The following is an 18,140-nucleotide window of genomic DNA, read 5'->3' as shown; positions in this document are numbered from 1 at the left end:
CTTTTGTTTAAAAATAATTTGGCAAATTTGTGAGGTTAGTGTTATAAAACCTAAGGTCAACAATAGACTTGGATGACTTCATTCTTCATTATGGAGACCAGCACTTTTCCGGCCACTCACATGTTTTGCCGGTTACGAAAGCACCTTAGGTGTTTTTAGCAGGATGGGATACAGGATATTGAACTTAGAGCACAGGCAGAAACGTTCAAAAAAACAACTTTTTAGCAAGTACCAGGTGAGAATGAGGTCTTTACCTGGAGCAATTATGTACCTGATGTGTGTCCAACTTGAATATAATAGTAATAATAAATTGTTGAAAAGATTGGCTCCTGTATGCATCAGCAATAACCACAGGGCTAGATTCAGATTTGTTTACCTGCTTGCCAGGTTCTGGTATAAATTTGAGGCTGTGGCAGTTTTTAATGTACAAAGGAAACTCGAGAGTGCACAACTAGAGGGGTGTGTTGTTGAGCAAGAAATAATGCATGCACCAATGTGAAAAGCGATTAGACACAATTCATGTTGTTATAATCAATACTTTTTCTCATAAATTAGGCCAGCCTGAAACCCTTCATGACACCAAATATGAGGCTGGAACCCAACACCCAAGGCCATATTTGACTAATTTCCATGACACAATGGACATTGAAAAATATAAATCCTTTCCTAGAAAATACAAAATATTGGCCACACAAGGGAAAAAAGAGGTAACTTGATTGACATTAATTTGTTAGTGTGACATTATAGTGCTTATAGATGGTTTCCTTCTGGGAGGTAGATATTGTTAAAAATAATATATATGTTCTTTTTGAACTTGCTGCCATCAGCATCTTCACCCTGATTCAGTATTGTATTCTATCCCTGGCTACATGAACACAGTACGGGGTTACAAAAACACTCAAGACACAAACGCTGTATATCTCGGGGTGTAAGGCGAGTGTGTGGGAGCTTCGGTGGGTACAAATCATGGGCCGATACCTGTGTCACATCAGTGGGAGCTGAGCCCAACATCCACTTCAGCGGCACCGCTGTTTATCTTACTGTGACATTCTCCCCGCTGTTACACCAGGGCATCCCCCCTCCATCCCACCGCTTCCCTGTGTATAATACTTGGTGAATGGAAAGTGGGGGGTGCATTAATGGTGGTAGAGAGTTGTGGAGAAAGAGGAGCAGAGGAAGAGAGAGAGGGAAGGAGCACAGATTTGTTCTCTGTGACAATGCAAATGGGGTTTCTCTTATGAGAGGCAGTTTGATTCTGCATACGCATGCAAAACACTTTTAGTGCACATAAACAAGCGCAGTTACGGTGTTTATTCTAGGACCTCCTCAGATCTCAGACTCAAGTATCAGACTCAAACAAAAGGGCGTCAGGTCTCAGACCAAAAGTAAAAGACTCAGGTAAAAGGGCTTCAGTCTCAGAAAAACTTATTGTTGCCATGCCTCTGAACATCGCCATGTTCCTATAATATGATAGGAAGGTGCCTTCAGCCGTTCATAGGAAAGGAAGGTGACGATAGATCATGTGACCTACCTTTCATACTATAGGAAAGTGGCGACAGACCTTGCGACCTGCCGATCGGATGATGGGAACATGGTGATGTCCAGAGGCATGGCACGCTAAAACAATTGAGGGACATATGTTTCGACAGGGCATGCTAAATAACTTAAATAAAATGAGAACCCATGTTCCAGGGGCGGCTAGTAGTCGGGCGAACGGTTTGGACGGTGGAGTGGAAGGGGTAGTAGTCAGTCTGCTGGTGCTCTCTGTCCGCTGCCTTTGGTCGATTATCAAAACATGGTTCAAATGGCTCGTTTCAGGATTTATGAGCAAATACAGAATCCCTTTGTGTTCATTTCTAAAGCCTCGCATTAAGACATAACGTTACATCACTTCATTTAAGACGCTGCGCTACTTGCAGGTCGCTGTGTTGTGCCAGATCCTCAATAAAGTTAGAAAAAAAACATTTACGGCAAACAAATGGTCATGAAGATACTCATTTAACATTACATGGACTTTGCATGCAGATAAATACCCAACTGAGATCGGCTTGTGCCGTTCTGAAAAAGGATCCGACCACTGGAGGAACCACCGACCACCCAACCTGCCGCTCTGACAGAGGAACCTACCACCGACCACCAGAGGAACCTACCACCAACCATCGGAGGAACCTACAACCGACCACCCAACCTGCAGCTCTGACAGAGGAACCGACCACTGACCACCGGAGGAACCTACCACCAACCACCCAACCTGCCGCTCTGACAGAGGAACCGACCAGCGACCAACGGAGGAACCTACCACCAACCATCGGAGGAACCTACAACCGACCACCCAACCTGCCGCTCTGACAGAGGAACCGACCAGCGACCAACGGAGGAACCTACCACCAACCATCGGAGGAACCTACCACCAACCACCCAAGCTGCCGCTCTGACAGAGGAACCGACCATCGACCAACGGAGGAACCTACCACCAACCATCGGAGGAACCTACCACCAACCACGCAACCTGCCGCTCTGACAGAGGAACCTACCACCCAACCTGCCGCTCTGACAGAGGAACCGACCACCGACCAACGGAGGAACCTACCACCAACCATCGGAGGAACCTACCACCAACCACGCAACCTTCGGCTCTGACAGAGGAACCTACCACCGACCACCGGAGGAACCTACCACCAACCATCGGTGTCTTCCGTTCTGAAAAAGGAACCTTTCACAGACCACTTTTCACAGTCGGCGTCACTCTAATACGGTGAGTTTGGAAGTCTTAATTTATTTTTGCCTGTCTTCCTCTTTACCAAGCCCTCTTTGTTTAGTGAACACTTTCTGCATTGCACCTGATCTGTGTTTGAGTCCATCCAGCTTGATAAATACGAAGGCCTTCAGATCACCGTTAAGTGTTTTGATGAGGAGGAACATATGTTACTGTATGGCCTTTGCAATAATAACGGGCTGCTTCTCCATCATCATTATCATAGTCAAATATATTTTGTAACAATGCTGTTTTGCTCTCCAACCCAAACCCAGCAGAGCCTAAAAGCGAATGAAAGAAGCACTGAAGCTGTTCCAACACTTGACTAAGACATTTAAAGCTTTTAACTTGACTTTGACACCAAACTCAAATTATAGTAGAGATATTCAGTATTATGTCCAGTAGAAGTAAACCAAAGCATGTAATACAGTCCTACCTTTCCTTAAGAGGAACATAGATCTCCTTTTATGACACGCTCTCTTTTTAATGCACTATTTTCACTCGTCTGTGTAAATATGAGGTAATGGGAAAGGATTATTATTATGGGTCATTCATCATTTCAAACAGGAAAAAACATGTTCCCGCCAATCATGTGAATATGTACTATGCATATTTACAAAGAAACAGCTGGTTTTATGCTTCAACAAGTGTAATATATATGTATTCTATATATATATATATATATATATATATATATATATATATATATATATATATATATATATATATGTATATATATAGAATATATATAGAATATATATAAATGTATACTTATAGGATGTTTTCTAACAAACCTTTAATCTTTCAGTTTCATGATGATACTACGCCTGTCATTTTACATTCATATGTACTGTATATATGTTGGGGCTGGACACAAATACGCTGATGGGGCTTACACTGCTGCACACATTAACTGAGAAAATGAAGAAAGGTACTGCTTTAAATGGTCATTTTCATTTTAAATCTCTACCAGATGACATGGTGGATAAAAGCGAAGCTATTTGTAACCACTGCAAATATCTTATCATCGGAGTACTACGAGCCTGAAGTACTACTTAAAGGCGTCACACAGCATTGATGCAGCCCACTAGCTTCCCAAACAACGAGTGGAGCAAAACTTTGTCAGACTACTTTGGATGGGGAGTGCGGAATGAACCATCCACAAACCAACGCACAAATAATTCTGAGGAATGGATTAAAAAATATATGTTTTAAGTAAATTTTGCTCAACCTGCATCACTGAAATTGTTTCTCCAAAGGAAGTCACAGACTTAACAGACTAAAAAGTCTCTTGCGCAGTAACTTCTGTATGAGTACTTTTATTTGTGCTTAGACCACTTTAGATCACTCGAACAGGAACGCTTACTACTGAACAGAGATGATTATGCTGTTTCTTGATACAAGACAAATACTTCTCCTGGTACCTGTTCAGAAAAAAAGAGAAAACAGATTTATCTACTCTATGTTAACTTGCTGTGGCTCCAAGAGCACCTGTTTTATTGTTGTGATATTGATATTGCATTTACACACTAAAACGGCATATTTATTCACGAAACCAAAAGGTAACTTTTAAACTAATAATTTAGCATTTTCAAACAGATTTATTTTGTTTTCTAGCCCAGACTTTATGCTTTCCAGCGGTGCATGGCATTATTAGTTCATGGTGACTGCCATCCGATTGATGTATTGTGGTACATATAATGGCAGTGTCTTGGGATTCCTGCGTCAGGGTCCGCACCAAGAGGGTTAATCGCATTAAGTGTGTTTTGTATTGGATTTCTTTGAGAGAACTTCAGTATTTCGTTTTTAAAGGACCCATCGTCCTTGGGGTCTTAATGAAATGTCTGTGACATACTCAAAATACCACAAGGATCATTTAAAACAGCACCCTTTTTTACCCTTTTTTATCTAAAACATCCGTCCACAGAGTGACCTGTTTTGAGTGCCTGTTCCTTTAAATGCCCCCCTCTGTGCGGATCTGTGCAACCAACCGCAGCACATCTTGAGAGCTTTTTTTTGCTTCATACTGCTAGCTATCTACTGTATATCTATAAGTAACATTACAGCTTATAGAGACAGTGTGGGGGGGGGGTCTTCTCACTGTGTTCCTGAACAACAATAGAAGGATTCTTGCCCGTATGTCCTTCTGCTTCAGTGTTGTGAGTGATCCACTACACCCAAAACGCTACAGGATCTAGTGAGTGATAGGTTGGGTGGGTGTGGGCAAAGGCCATGTAGGAGAGACTCCCATTTCATAGTGACGAGAGAATGATAAGGAAACTCATTCTCAGTCACTCAAGCATGACGTTTGCCAGATGCCCCAAATTAACGTGTAGAAGCACTAAAAAAGTGCTATTTTCATAATATGTCCTTTTTAAAACACTTTCAGTGATGCTGGTTGTAAACAATGTTGATTGTGTCCACTCTGCCACTTGGAAGAGATTTAAATGCAAATACCTTCCTAAGAGTTTGTACCTTTCTCCATTTTGTCTCCGCATCACACGCATCACAATCTAGTGCATTGAAGTGGATCTGATGCAAATATCTCCTGCCTTCTCTCTACTGGCCAGCAGGGCATAGCTGGGTAGCAAAACAATATATTGTATAGCGGTCTATTGGAAAATTACCATACTTTTTACTCCATTTAATACTCCAGTAAACATTGTAAATATACGTTCAAAGTCTCAAATAGACCAAAAAGCAGAGTATGCTTTAAGACAGGTATTGACAGGTCTCTATCCCAACAGAAATTGTAAAACATCTCTATGTCCCTTCTCAGCATTCCAAATATAGTCACTTCCGTTCATCCGTTGCAAAATGTGGCCGTATTCCAAGATGTTGAACTCGATGCTTCATAACATCAGTCCAAAAACCAATGGGTGATGTCACCATGACAACGTCCACTTCCTACATACATTCTAGGGTGTAGTTGCACTTGGTTAGGTGACAGGCTTCGTCGGCTTCAAACTAAAACTACGAGGTCAGTCCAGACAGCTGCAACGTTTTTTCCAAAATATGCTTTGCTAGATCTGACTCAAAGTGAACACTGGGAAGTCCAAAAGGCCGGAGGGCTGACAAAAACAGAAAGGAGAAACATCTGTCAGTTCCAATGAGCTTTTAGTCAGTCATGCACTTGAACCGCGAGAACTTCTAAGTGTGCTTCCCTCCCTGCCTGTACTCCCCCCTCCTCTCCCTACAAAAAAACCTCGCCCTGACCTTGTGTCGATCAGTACCCATATGCCTGTCCACGCCTCTGAACATACAGACAGGCTACTGTGTTAAATGCGGCGTCTCCCTTACAAACCGACGGTCATGCGCCCCTGGGCGCCCGTGAAGATGCTAGCAGACTTGACATCCACGTCTGCTCCGTGCCCATCCGAATTAGCACTTCGCTGCTGGACAATCTGCCCTACATATACCTCGGGGGATTATGGGGGGGGGGGTCAAATGTTTGTGCCCCTCTGCGGAGAGCGAATAGGCTGGAGGATATTTAGTGACTCGGAGGACTGTCATTTTTCTGATGCCGCCCCTGCACCTCAAACGCCGAGATGTGGACTTGCAGGGGCGCAAGCGTTGACTGGCGGTCGGGGGGATAGGAAGCAGCGTCTCCCGACAGTAAACAGATGCTGACCAGCAGATCACCATGAATGGGCTGCCCCCCTTCCAAGGGTTCTGGCTCTCACAGGGATCTACACTACGTTGTGTGAAGGGTCTGAGCAAGTGTGTGTGTGTGTGTGTGTGGACGTGAAGGTTTTCCCTCTGAAGTGTCAACCTCCCAGAGAGAGGATCAAGTGCTAAGCGGCGGGACTCAGGAGCTCAGTGACTTGGTGTGTATGTGTGTGTCTCCAGAAGCCCACACTTGCGGTTTTAGGGATTGAGGAAGTGATATATCCTGTTATCTGTTACCACGGATGACCACGAGCCTGAGCGGAGTTGGCCCTGCATGGCTTAATCCGCACTCTCAAAGGACAGATCCCTGTGTGTGTGTGTGTGTGTGTGTGTGTGTTTGGATATACAGAGGTGCAGGGGGGGGGGGCCTTTCTTCCGGGGTTGAAAGGTCAACCTCACATGTGGGGGTCAGTGAGCAGCCCGGCAAGCAGAACTGAAGCGCTACACACAACACAGACACACAAGTATGTCTTTGTGTGTGTGTGAGGTATATAAAAAAAAACGTAAAAGATTATTAACACAGTGTCAGTTTTGTATCGAACTTTACAGAATATCGCTTTTCCTTCTGCTATGCTAAAAGAAAAAATCAGAACATAAGTCACTCCTAACGGATTGTTATTTTAAGGCGGCGTGATTTGAACTAGCAACGAACTGTCAAAAAGGCGTGTCAGGTTGACTGTGGATATTGTTTTGAAGTAAGGGAAGTGAAACCAGACATACTGAAAGTATTAGGTTTTTCTTATTTTCACTTTTATATTCCATCCAAATAAAAATACAATTGCACTTCATTATTTTGCATATTTTCTTAAATGTTTGTCTTGTACTTGATACAATTATAATATATATATATATATATATATATATATATATATATATATATATATATATATATATATATATATATAAAATAGAATAATATACTTGGTGTCTAAATAAAGGAGGTTCATTTTTTGAAGCTTTACGCTATAAAACAAAATGGATGAGTTTAAATAAAAACAAAGTTAGTATGGAAATGTCACGGTTTGGGTTCTTGTCTTGTTTTATTTTGTAGTTCAATGTCTCTTGTGTCCCTGGGTAACTTCACTTCCTGCCTTGTCCTGTCTTCCCCTGTGATTGTCTGCCGTGCCTGATCGTTTCCACCTGTGTTCAATCACCTGCACCCCCCTTGTGTATTTAAGCCCTGTGAGTCTCTTGTCTTGTGTGGCGTCATTACAGGTCAACGTTTCATGTCACGTATGTTGGGGTTTCAAGTCCAGGTCCTTGTTTGTTTGTTTGTTTGTTTGTTTATTTTCGCCTCCTTCCTGTCTTTTTTGGTTGGAGTGATTTTGATTTCGAGCTTTTTGACGATTGAAGTCCTTTTTATTTTTCCAATACTCCGCATCTGAGTCTTCCCTCCTTGCCCTCGCACCCCCCCGTTGACAGGAAAGGTCTTGACGTCAACATTTATTTTCATTTTATTCATTTTCACCATTTTATGGCCCTTTAATTTCATTCCCTAACCCCTTCCTAATCTTAGCTTGGACACAGGGCTAATGTACAGTACCAACATATTTCTTTCTTTGAAAAAACTTGTAATACAACATATTTTCACAAATGACACATTTCAACAGTCCAGAAACAATCAATACCGTCCTTCACTTAGCACTTCCATCAGTGTTTTTTTAATATGCTGGATGTGTCAACACAATGTTTTTATTATCTGGATTGCACCTAAAGGAGAGAGGTCTTTGTTGAGGAGATACAACACTAGTTTCTGTGTTCCACAAAATGTAGAGGCAAAGAAATCGTGTTCTGATTTATAAATTTATTCACATTATAAATTGTGTTCAATTTAAGGAAAATAATACCTGAACCAGTTTTAACATGACAATGATATTTGTGTTGTGATTTAAAAAGGCCAACAACAGTTCCAGGTCACTTCAACCTGGTGATTTCCAGCAAAAGCTGCTCAAGGGTTCATCATCCTCTGTTATCTTCTAATTCTTAAAATTCAATTTTGGTCTTATTACACAAAAGTTGTAGTGTATTATTTTAGACTTTAGCAAGTAGGAAATAGTTGTGCATGGCAAGCTGTTTCACAACATCGGCCACATAAATAGGAACTAGGGTAGTGTTGGGATCAGTCTAGTTATTAGTCATTGTGAAATCAATATATCTAATAAATAAGTAGGCACCACCCTAAAAAGGTACTAATAACCAAACTATAAATCAAGTCTCATAATTGATATTGAAGTGAATAGCAAAGTTTCAATACTGGACTATGCCTCCAGCCACCTTCATAGCATGTAGCTGTGGAGGAGTGTGTGGGGGGTGTGTGTCTGTGAGATGAGGAGGGGAGATATTGAGAAATGGGGCTAGCTGGAAGCTAAGCTAACGACCACGTGGCAAGAGCTGGCAGAGGTGTTGCTAGGAGGTAACTGTAAATAGTCCTAATAGAACTGTTTACAGTAACTATTGAATGGCCATCTTTCCTCTTGGAGAGATGGCTGGCTCATCCCTTCTGCCCACATGCACCTCGAACAAGTGGATGCAGAGTGCGAATGATTTACACTCGATGTGTGGGGAGAAAAAACTGAAAAAGAAGCGGAAACTTGTTAAAAGCCAAACCGTGTCTGTCGTTTTCACAACAGCAGTAGGATCTACAACGGGACCAGAGGGCGAGTCGCAGTCTCACCTCACCCTGATTCCTCTTCTTCTTTGTTGTGCATGTCGCTGCAGGGATTTTGCAACTTCATTCGTTATGAGCCAGTGCATTTCTGACCTCACCGGAACCAACAATCTGACCTGGTATGAGGCATAGTACAGACACACACACACTCACACACACTAAGAGTTATTCTGTTGAACCAAGCGAACACATCAGTCTTTGCAAAGTCTCCCCCATCTGTCCCTGTCGTCCCTCACTACCTTTGCTCGCACATCACCTGTCAGTTAATCTCACACACACACACACACACACACACACACACACACACACACACACACACACCAGCTACATCTACATCAGCCATCAGTCCGAAAAACAGTTACATCTTTGCATTTACGAACCAACTACGTCCCTTACATCACACATCAAGATCACTCAAGATTCAAACACACACGCTGGCCCACTCACTCATTCAGACTCACACACACAATACATCACACATCATTTCCATGTTTTTAGGGGGGGTTGTCGGGGCCGGGCGGGCTTTGACAGGGGAGCGGACGAAGTACACAAGAAGTACATTAGTTATCACTCGCATGTCTTATCCACCTTTTCGCTTCTCATCACCACCCGATGTCTCAGACCTCCGTCTCCTTCTCGTCCCGCCCCTTTTCCTTTTCGCACACCCACACACACACACACACACACACGCACACAGAAACACAAGCACACATACACCTATAAAAAAATGACTCCAACCCTGCATTTTAGTGTCGGGGCCCTTGGATCTAGATGACACTTGGCACGCTGTGGAAGCCACAAGACAACTGGATGAAATATTTAAATGGAAGACGACAGGGGTAGAAAGGGGTCTGGGGGCGGGGGGGGGAGGAGAGTGACTGAGGAGCAAAGTGTGAGGTGTGAAGAGTTTCCTTTTCTTGGCAATGAGAGGGCTGTCAGACAAGAGGTGCAGATTAATTGTCTTTCACCTAAGAAGGAGCGTGAAGAGAAATGTACAGTGTAAAATCACCTTGTCCTGCAGTCATCACAACTTTCATACATAAAATGACCACAACCAGCAACAGAAATGGGTGAAAGTTAATGAATTGCTCCAATTGAAGTCCAAACTTTTAACAGAATCTTGCAACGGCTCTAACGCTGACTCTACAGCACTTCTAACAAAGTCTGTATGATTTAAACATCACAATGCATAATTATATAAACAGTATAAACAAAAAGACAGCAGAAAAGGGCCGTTAAAAAAATAGAACATAGAGCAAAGACAGAAAGCGTCCGATGAAATTAGACCATTAAGACTATTTGGAGAGATTTCCCATTATCTTTCATTCAAATGTTGTTTGATCATGACGTTTAGCTGTGTCTTTGCTTAACTATCTCCTATGGTAGCCATCGCTGGTCATCACGATCATGATTATTTAGTACAGAATTGATGCCAACAATTTGGAAAACACAAGGTCCAAACGACGTCCTGTCTTCCCAAGGTCGGTGGAGAAATTCCCCCGTAGTGCTACACTGGGAACAATAAATGAAGAGCTAGTTAGCATCCTGCTAACAGTGACGTCATGCTTGGCTAAATAACGGAGCTAACGGCTAACGTACAGCAGATTCATTGAGTAGCATTTTGACACGTTTTGACACTTTTTGGAGAAGACAAAGGTAAGTTGTGAGGTTTTTCATAACGTGTTGAAATGAAAAAAACAATTGGGCGAAATAAACTGTAATCAGATAATGAGGAATTAACAACACACTTCCACAAACCGAATATGAACACAAGTAAAGAGGAATTGAAGTGAATGGGACTCTATCTACTATCAAATTGATTTGAATAACTAAGTAATAAGTAAAAAAAAGGCATTGTTGAATCATTGGAAAGAAGATCAATAAAAAAAGGTGACGATTTTATATGCAGTGTGTAATTTGTCTTTCACATGCGAACTGTTGTGTGTGCAGGAAGGTTGTAATCATTGTTAGCGATTAACGCTCTCTTTTTCCAATCCATGACAGCAAAAGTGTTTATGAAGATGCATTCTTGAATTTCTTAGAGCAGCATCATGTCACCTTGAATTAACGGAATGGCACACTACGAGTCAATTGGACAGAAAAAAAAGTTTACATTCATATGGTTTCAAGTTATTGCAGCACAACACAAAGAGAAAGAGAAAAAAAACTGTTCTGCATGTAGCAATGATAATGCTAAGGAATTACCATGCAGTAGTTGAGACCTAAGTGTTTCTTCAAATAAACATTGTGTTTCCCAGTGCTGAACTTTGTGAGTAAATGGAACAGAAGGGCTCTGATTGGGTGCAGATGTGCGCTCCAGTCTGGGTTTGGTTAGAGTCCCGCTGCCAGGAATATTCGCTACAATTCAATAAATAGAGCTGTTAGGAGCAAAGGCATTTCCTCGTCACCATTTCTGCATTTCAGTGCGGATGTTTCACATCCGCTCTGCCTGATACTTGTAGAGCACACACCCCGAGCTCACCTTAAACTCCAGATTGCTGCCATTGGGGAGCTGCAGGGGAAGATCAAATCATGTATCACAATTTGTACATTACTTTAAGAGATATTTGTGTTATAAATATAATATATATATATATATGTAAAAATATTTCATGTAAAAACTTGGGGCTATTACGTATGATTGATAATATTAATAAACATGACTTCCAAACACGTGTACACAATTACATACCTCATTTGTTGCATTCACATCAAATTATAAATAAATAAAACAAATGTAATGAATGATTATAAATTATGTCGTTTTTTTGCCATTATAAAACTGTGTTATGTCATGCAATACACCAAACTCCTCCTGACTTTACCTAATGCCCATTGTTTTTGAGCAACATTGTTGTATATGATGCAGTACATGCATTCATAGTGAATTAATGAAGGATTCACTTTTCGCCAAATGCAACCACATTGCAACATTTAGTTGAATAGTGTGTGTTTGAAGAGTGTGAAGTTTTTTTAACCTGCAATCGCTGATTAGATTTGAGTGTTACATCTATACATGAAATGCAAAATGCCACAAGACGCCAGCATCTTCCCAAACCCTATAATGTACAGGTCAATTAAACGTCAGGATTATTAATTAATTAATTCAGATGCTGCAAAGGAAGTTATTGACTCAATTCAAAGAAATGTCTACATGAAATCCTCTTTCATGCAAGCTTTCAAATAAGAGATAAAACACTATTGTGTTCATCACCATCATCTTTTCATTTCTTTTTTACATTATAAGAAAAGGAAACATTTGAGTCAATAACAGCTTTAACTAGTGCAGCCCTCTTCACACTGATGGGTTCTATGTGGCCCATCCGTTTAGATACAGCTACGCAATTGTAAATCTGGGTTTTGGAAATTAAAAATGATAATTTAAATTAAAAAAAATATATATTTCAAAAAGCTGCATCTGTATAGGCTTCATATCCACCCACACACACACACACACACACACACACACTCCTTTCACTAATCGGCCCTCATTTTCCCCCCTTCCTCCTCCTCCCCAATCTTCTCTCCCTCCTCCCCGGCACTCATCTACCAAGGCGATCAAAATCCTCGTGTGGACAAATCCCGGTGATCCAGCCGGGCCGGGCAGGAAAGGTCACAGAGAGAGTCTGTAAAATGGATGAAGCCTAATGATTAGCTCAACCTTTACCTAATCAATAATCATTTATCCAACAATATTGCCGGCGGCCACAGTCCCATTTGCCATTAACCTCGGCCGTGAGGAAAGAGGCCGTATTGTTTCCTGTGGCAGCTTTATGGCGCTCAGATGAGTGGTAGGGGCCCGGGATGGAGTGGTGAGGTTGGATCTCGATGGCTCGGATCCTATTAAGGCACCGTAGGTATTTTAGCGTCGCATAATTACCATTTTCAATGAGTGACGCCGGCTGTCTGTCGCCGCAGAAGAGGACGCTGTTTTTGTAAAAGGACGTAACAACGAAAGTCGTCTTACGCACGAGGTGTTAAGATGTGCATGTTGAAATTGAGTTAAAAATACATAAGAGTGTAACTTTGAACTGTAATCTTTTTTACCCCCAAGGAGCTCCATTTTGCTTTGGTTTTTGGAAAGACAATACGACAACAATAATATGTTTGATTTAGCTTTTATTGCTTTTTACATCTGCAACCTTCTCTGCAACATTTCTCCGACGCGCGCACACACACACACACACACATGCAGCGGCAGCAGAGCCGCCTGTCTCCTCTGTGTCTCTCCATGATGCCATCTTCATCATAACCTCTCCCTCTTTATTGCCTTTAATGACTTCCCCTCTCCTTTCATTAATTCTTTATCGATTTCTCCTGACGTCGCCTGAATTATTTTCCAATTACAGCAAATAAAAGAAAGGGGAAAGCCACTGCAAATTCATGCCTGCACATGTGTGCAAGTGTGTGTGTGTGTGTGGGGGGGGTGTTCGTGTGCGTGGTTATGTACCTACAACAACATTTAACTCACTGCACACAGAGAGCGTATACCTGCACGCATTCACAAGCGGTTTAGTTTCTTTTTTTTATCATATAAATACACACTTTCACACACACACACACACACACAGACACACACAGGCAGAAGAGGCGGAATGTGAATGTGACAGCAGAGAGAGAGTGGTAAAAGGTCATAGGAAGCTAATGACTGCAGCTACCTTACATGCAATAAGTTCAGACACTTTGGACAGGTGTGTGTGTGTGTCACAGAGGACTGGTGGGGCTGGGGGTTGGTGGATGTGAGAAGAAAACAATACACACCAAAGGAATTTGCGAGGGCAAACACACACACACACACACACACACCGGTAGAGTGTTTTTGCCACAACAGAAACTATAGGGACTCTTAATATGCTAGTTTTGAGTTGCCAGATGAAAGTCGCTGGCAGGATTGGCCTCGGAGGTGTGTCAGATGGCTGCGGGTAATACTCGGGGGGTCGTTAACTACGACAATTATTCCCCTTCATATCGCACACGTGTATCCTCTCTTTTGTTGTCTGGTGATGCTCAGTGAGGAACAGACAAAGCCGGTGACCCGACGCGGGAGTGTATGATGCCCCACCCCCGTGGTCCAATCAAATCATATTACTCTCAGGCAGAGTGTCAGAGGAAGTGATTGGTTAATGATGTTAAACATGGTTCAGATGAGCCCGATGCGAATGCTCGAAGCTCAGGGAGAGGTTTTCTTTCGCCATCAGTCACATTTTCGTGACTGATCTCACGATTGAGAAATGAGCGGCGAGCGGGAAATCAAATCAACTCCCATCGCGCACCTACACCTGAGGAGGGTTTGGTTGGGTTCCCTTTGCTGCGGTAAACCCGAGCCACGTGTTCCCCGCTTTCACATGTTCGGACCCCTCCCTCCGAAGGCTGTCTGTACGTTTGCATTCACGCTATGTGCAACAACCTCCGCCCCCCTCCTCCGCCCCCCCCCAATCCCCCGCCTCTCGGGCCTCCCGCACACATGCGCGTTTAAATGCGTCCCCAGAGTGTCCTGACCTCTCCCATCCTTCCTTTGAGAGAGTGTGTGATATACTGGGCTCTAATTGTCAGGTCTGGCTCCCACATTCCTCGCCTCCAACAGCCTACCAACACTGTGTCACTTTAACAACCGCGAATTATCACTGAGATGGAGATCTGGGCTTCACGGCGGCTCTAATACAGATACATTTCCTTCCATAAATTGGCCCCTCCACCCACCAGCACTGCTACTCATACACACACACACACACACACAACTTACTACATGTTCGCAAACCCTCCACCCCAACATTCACCGCCCTTTGAGTGGCGTTTTTACTACGACTTTATCGCGTCTCCCCTGGAGATGGTGAGAGTCATCGCTTCACCAAATGTGAGCTCGAAGTATCCGGCTAAAAAGGGGAAGAGATGAATCTCGCCGGCTGGGCGGCCATTTGACCGAGGTTATTGATTCCCACAGAGCCCAGTGGGATCCCAGCGGCTTTTGCCATAAAGTCGGCGGCCGTGGTGCCGGCAGACGGGGGGGGGGGGGGGCACAAGGACGGGGGTCCAAACAGGACGATAACATCCACGTGTCCATGTCTGCTCGCTGCTTTCAATGCCATCTGTTCTTGCTTACTCTTTACTCCAGCTACACGCTGCTTCGTCGTGCACAGACACATCAGATCCTTTTTGTTTTCCTTTTTCCAGTTGGTCCCCTAAGAGGATACGTATGGGTTCTGCTCCTTTGCCTCCCGTCTCCGTTGGTACAATAAGGTTTGAATCCCTTCCGAGGCGTCTCATTTTTCCCTCTGTCAACCTTGTAACGAGGCAGCCGAACACACATCAACAGATATCCCTGGGTTTCCCTTTAAAAACACTGATCGAATGATGAAAAAAATTGACGTTGCCCAAAGTGTACCATTAGATGCCCCGGCCTGCCATGTGGTTCATTTTTATATCAGTGCTAAACAAAAATATAATCCCAAGCACCTAATCGGATGCAGACTAAATACTTCAGCATGGCCGTGCGAGGCGGAGCAGTCGTCTTCTCAGGCGGACGGGATGCCACGTAAGTGTTTCAGTGTGTCCTCATAGAAGTCCCGGCCAACTCCGCTACAGGCTCAGCCAGGACCGGGGGTTCGCAGTAATGATAGGCAGATTGAAGAAAGAAAAAAAAAGAGACCCTTGATTGATTTCCTACATCTTGATTTGATATCCTGAATTAATTATTTCTACTTGAATAATATATATGGGAAAATAAAATGTAGAACACTCAAGGGAAACATGGCTTCATTGCTGCGGCTTCTGCCGACGTTGTTCTGTGCAGCGTAGACACTTTATCTCTTGGTCCATCTCGTCCCCTGTTGCTCTGTAGGGAAGCGTGTGTGTGGTTGTGTACAGTCATGTGTGTGTGTGTGTGTGTGTGTGTGTGGCAGGGGAAGAAAATCATTTGTGTCGGTCTGTTTAGAATAAAGACCGCTCCACACAAATGTTATGAAATTGTAATACCTGTGATAATCAAGATAACTGTGGGTGCATTCAGGGGGGGAAAGTAAAATATAGGAAATAAACAGTTTTGTATTAAATATTGTGACTTTGACATTCTTCATATGGAAATAATAAAGAGTCACGAGCCAGTGACGACAGAGAGGAGACAGTCTGCTCTGAACAACAATGGCGGATCTTAAAGAAGTGAACCTACATGCTGTGGCTTTAGTTATAGTGTGATTGGCAGATAGTCTATTCAAATAATCTGCCAAGTTTAAAAAAAAAGAAATTCGTATGGTATGGTTGAGTCAGATGAGATATGCTCACACAGGGGAGAAACCAGAGGACAGATTATAATCTGAAGTTAAGAAGTTAGTCAGACAGAAGTCATTTCAACTGTTGTTTGGACATAAAAGTGGAAACTAGACAGCAAAAATAAAGCTTGTAATCATGATTGCAGAGACTCTTTCATCTTCACTCTTAGTATCATCCCATCCAAACCTGTATGAACTAAGGTTGCAGATCAACGCTTATATGTAATAGGAAACTATATCATGGCAACCACGTTGGCTTTATGTTCTGGACATTTTCTACAACCGGAGCACTTTGAACCTTATTTGATTTAATCTGTGTTAAATGTTCGAGCAATTACTTTGGAAATGACCAGGACTTTTGATGAAGCAAACCATTGTTATATGCATCACCAAATCAAATGTAAGTCCACCTATAGGATTTCAGGAGAGGTGTGTACAAACGTATCCCTATTCATCAAACTAACTTTAATTAATCAAGCAGTGTGACAACAGGCCTGTTGTTGATATCAGAAGAAAGATGTAGTTTCACCAAGCGAAAAAAGTGTTTAACAGTATCATCGGCGTACAGCTCATTTCGCAGTATCAGGATCCAAACTCAGCTCATTCCGTTGTGGCATCAGAGGGACCATTAAACACTCCCCCCCCCCCCCCCCCCCCCCGCTCATCCCCCTTCGGGCCAACGGAGAAAAGGAGAAGGTGAGAGATGCCGAGGGAGCTCGGGAAGCTATCAGCAGGGTGCAATTGGACGACCGCGCTGTGCCTTCCTTCACTGCCACCTATTTTGTTACACCTCTTTCTCAGCCGCCACCCAGATTACCATACAGGAAGATGACTGCCACGCGGCTGCTGATTTACAGGGAGCGTGAGCCAACCAATCCGAAAAGTCTAGATCAACAGTAAAAGGCGCCCTCTCTTACTTAGAATCTGTTGTCTCAATTCTCCTTCCCCCCTCCGCCATATTTTAATCTAAGCGAGAAATGAATAGGGAGGACTTTAATTCTATCGCCTGCAGAAAGCTCTGATAAACATGCATTGTCGTTCCACTTTCTTTTTGTAACCCTTCCGGCTTCAGGCCTCGGATCGTGACGACTCCATATATGAATGGCCGCTCTCAAACTGCCACTGACGCCTTTAGATGAGCTGCACTGTGATCTCGGAATATCAAAACACCCCTGACAGATTTTTTCTTGTTGACACTCGCTGCAACAGAGATCAACCCCATGTGCACTGGCAGCCCAGTCTCACGCATTAAAAAGCACCTCTGCTGCTCGTACCCACATCTAAAGTAGGCGTAATTAACTCTTTGGGTATTTTAGGATAATTGTTCTAACTTACGGATAATACTTTTTTTCCCCTTTTCCTTCAGCGCGGCCTGTTTCATGGCGAGGATCAGTCACGAAAAAACGAGGCGCAGCTCTTAATAACAAATACACCATTAACTTTTGAATTCATTTCCTGCATCTATGGTAAACTGTTCCTCATTACGGAAGCAGGTGCTTTAGAAGCCAGACCGGATGGGATCAAAGGCCCATCTAGTCTAACCTGCTTTAGCTCATTTTTACGGTGGCCGAGAAGGTTCAGACAAATACAAAAGCAACAACACAACCGCAAATGCCACAACGCAACACGAACGCCACAACACAAAATACAAAAGGCACATCACAACTGCAAATGCCACAACACAACACGAACGCCGCAACACGAAAATACAAAAGCCACATCACAACCGCAAATGCCACAACACAACACGAACGCCGCAACGCAACACGAAAGCCGCAACGCA

The sequence above is a fragment of the Pungitius pungitius genome, chromosome 4 (genome assembly GCF_949316345.1).
Source record: "Pungitius pungitius chromosome 4, fPunPun2.1, whole genome shotgun sequence".
NCBI lineage: Eukaryota > Metazoa > Chordata > Actinopteri > Perciformes > Gasterosteidae > Pungitius > Pungitius pungitius.
Note: the sequence above shows the minus strand (reverse complement) of the source record.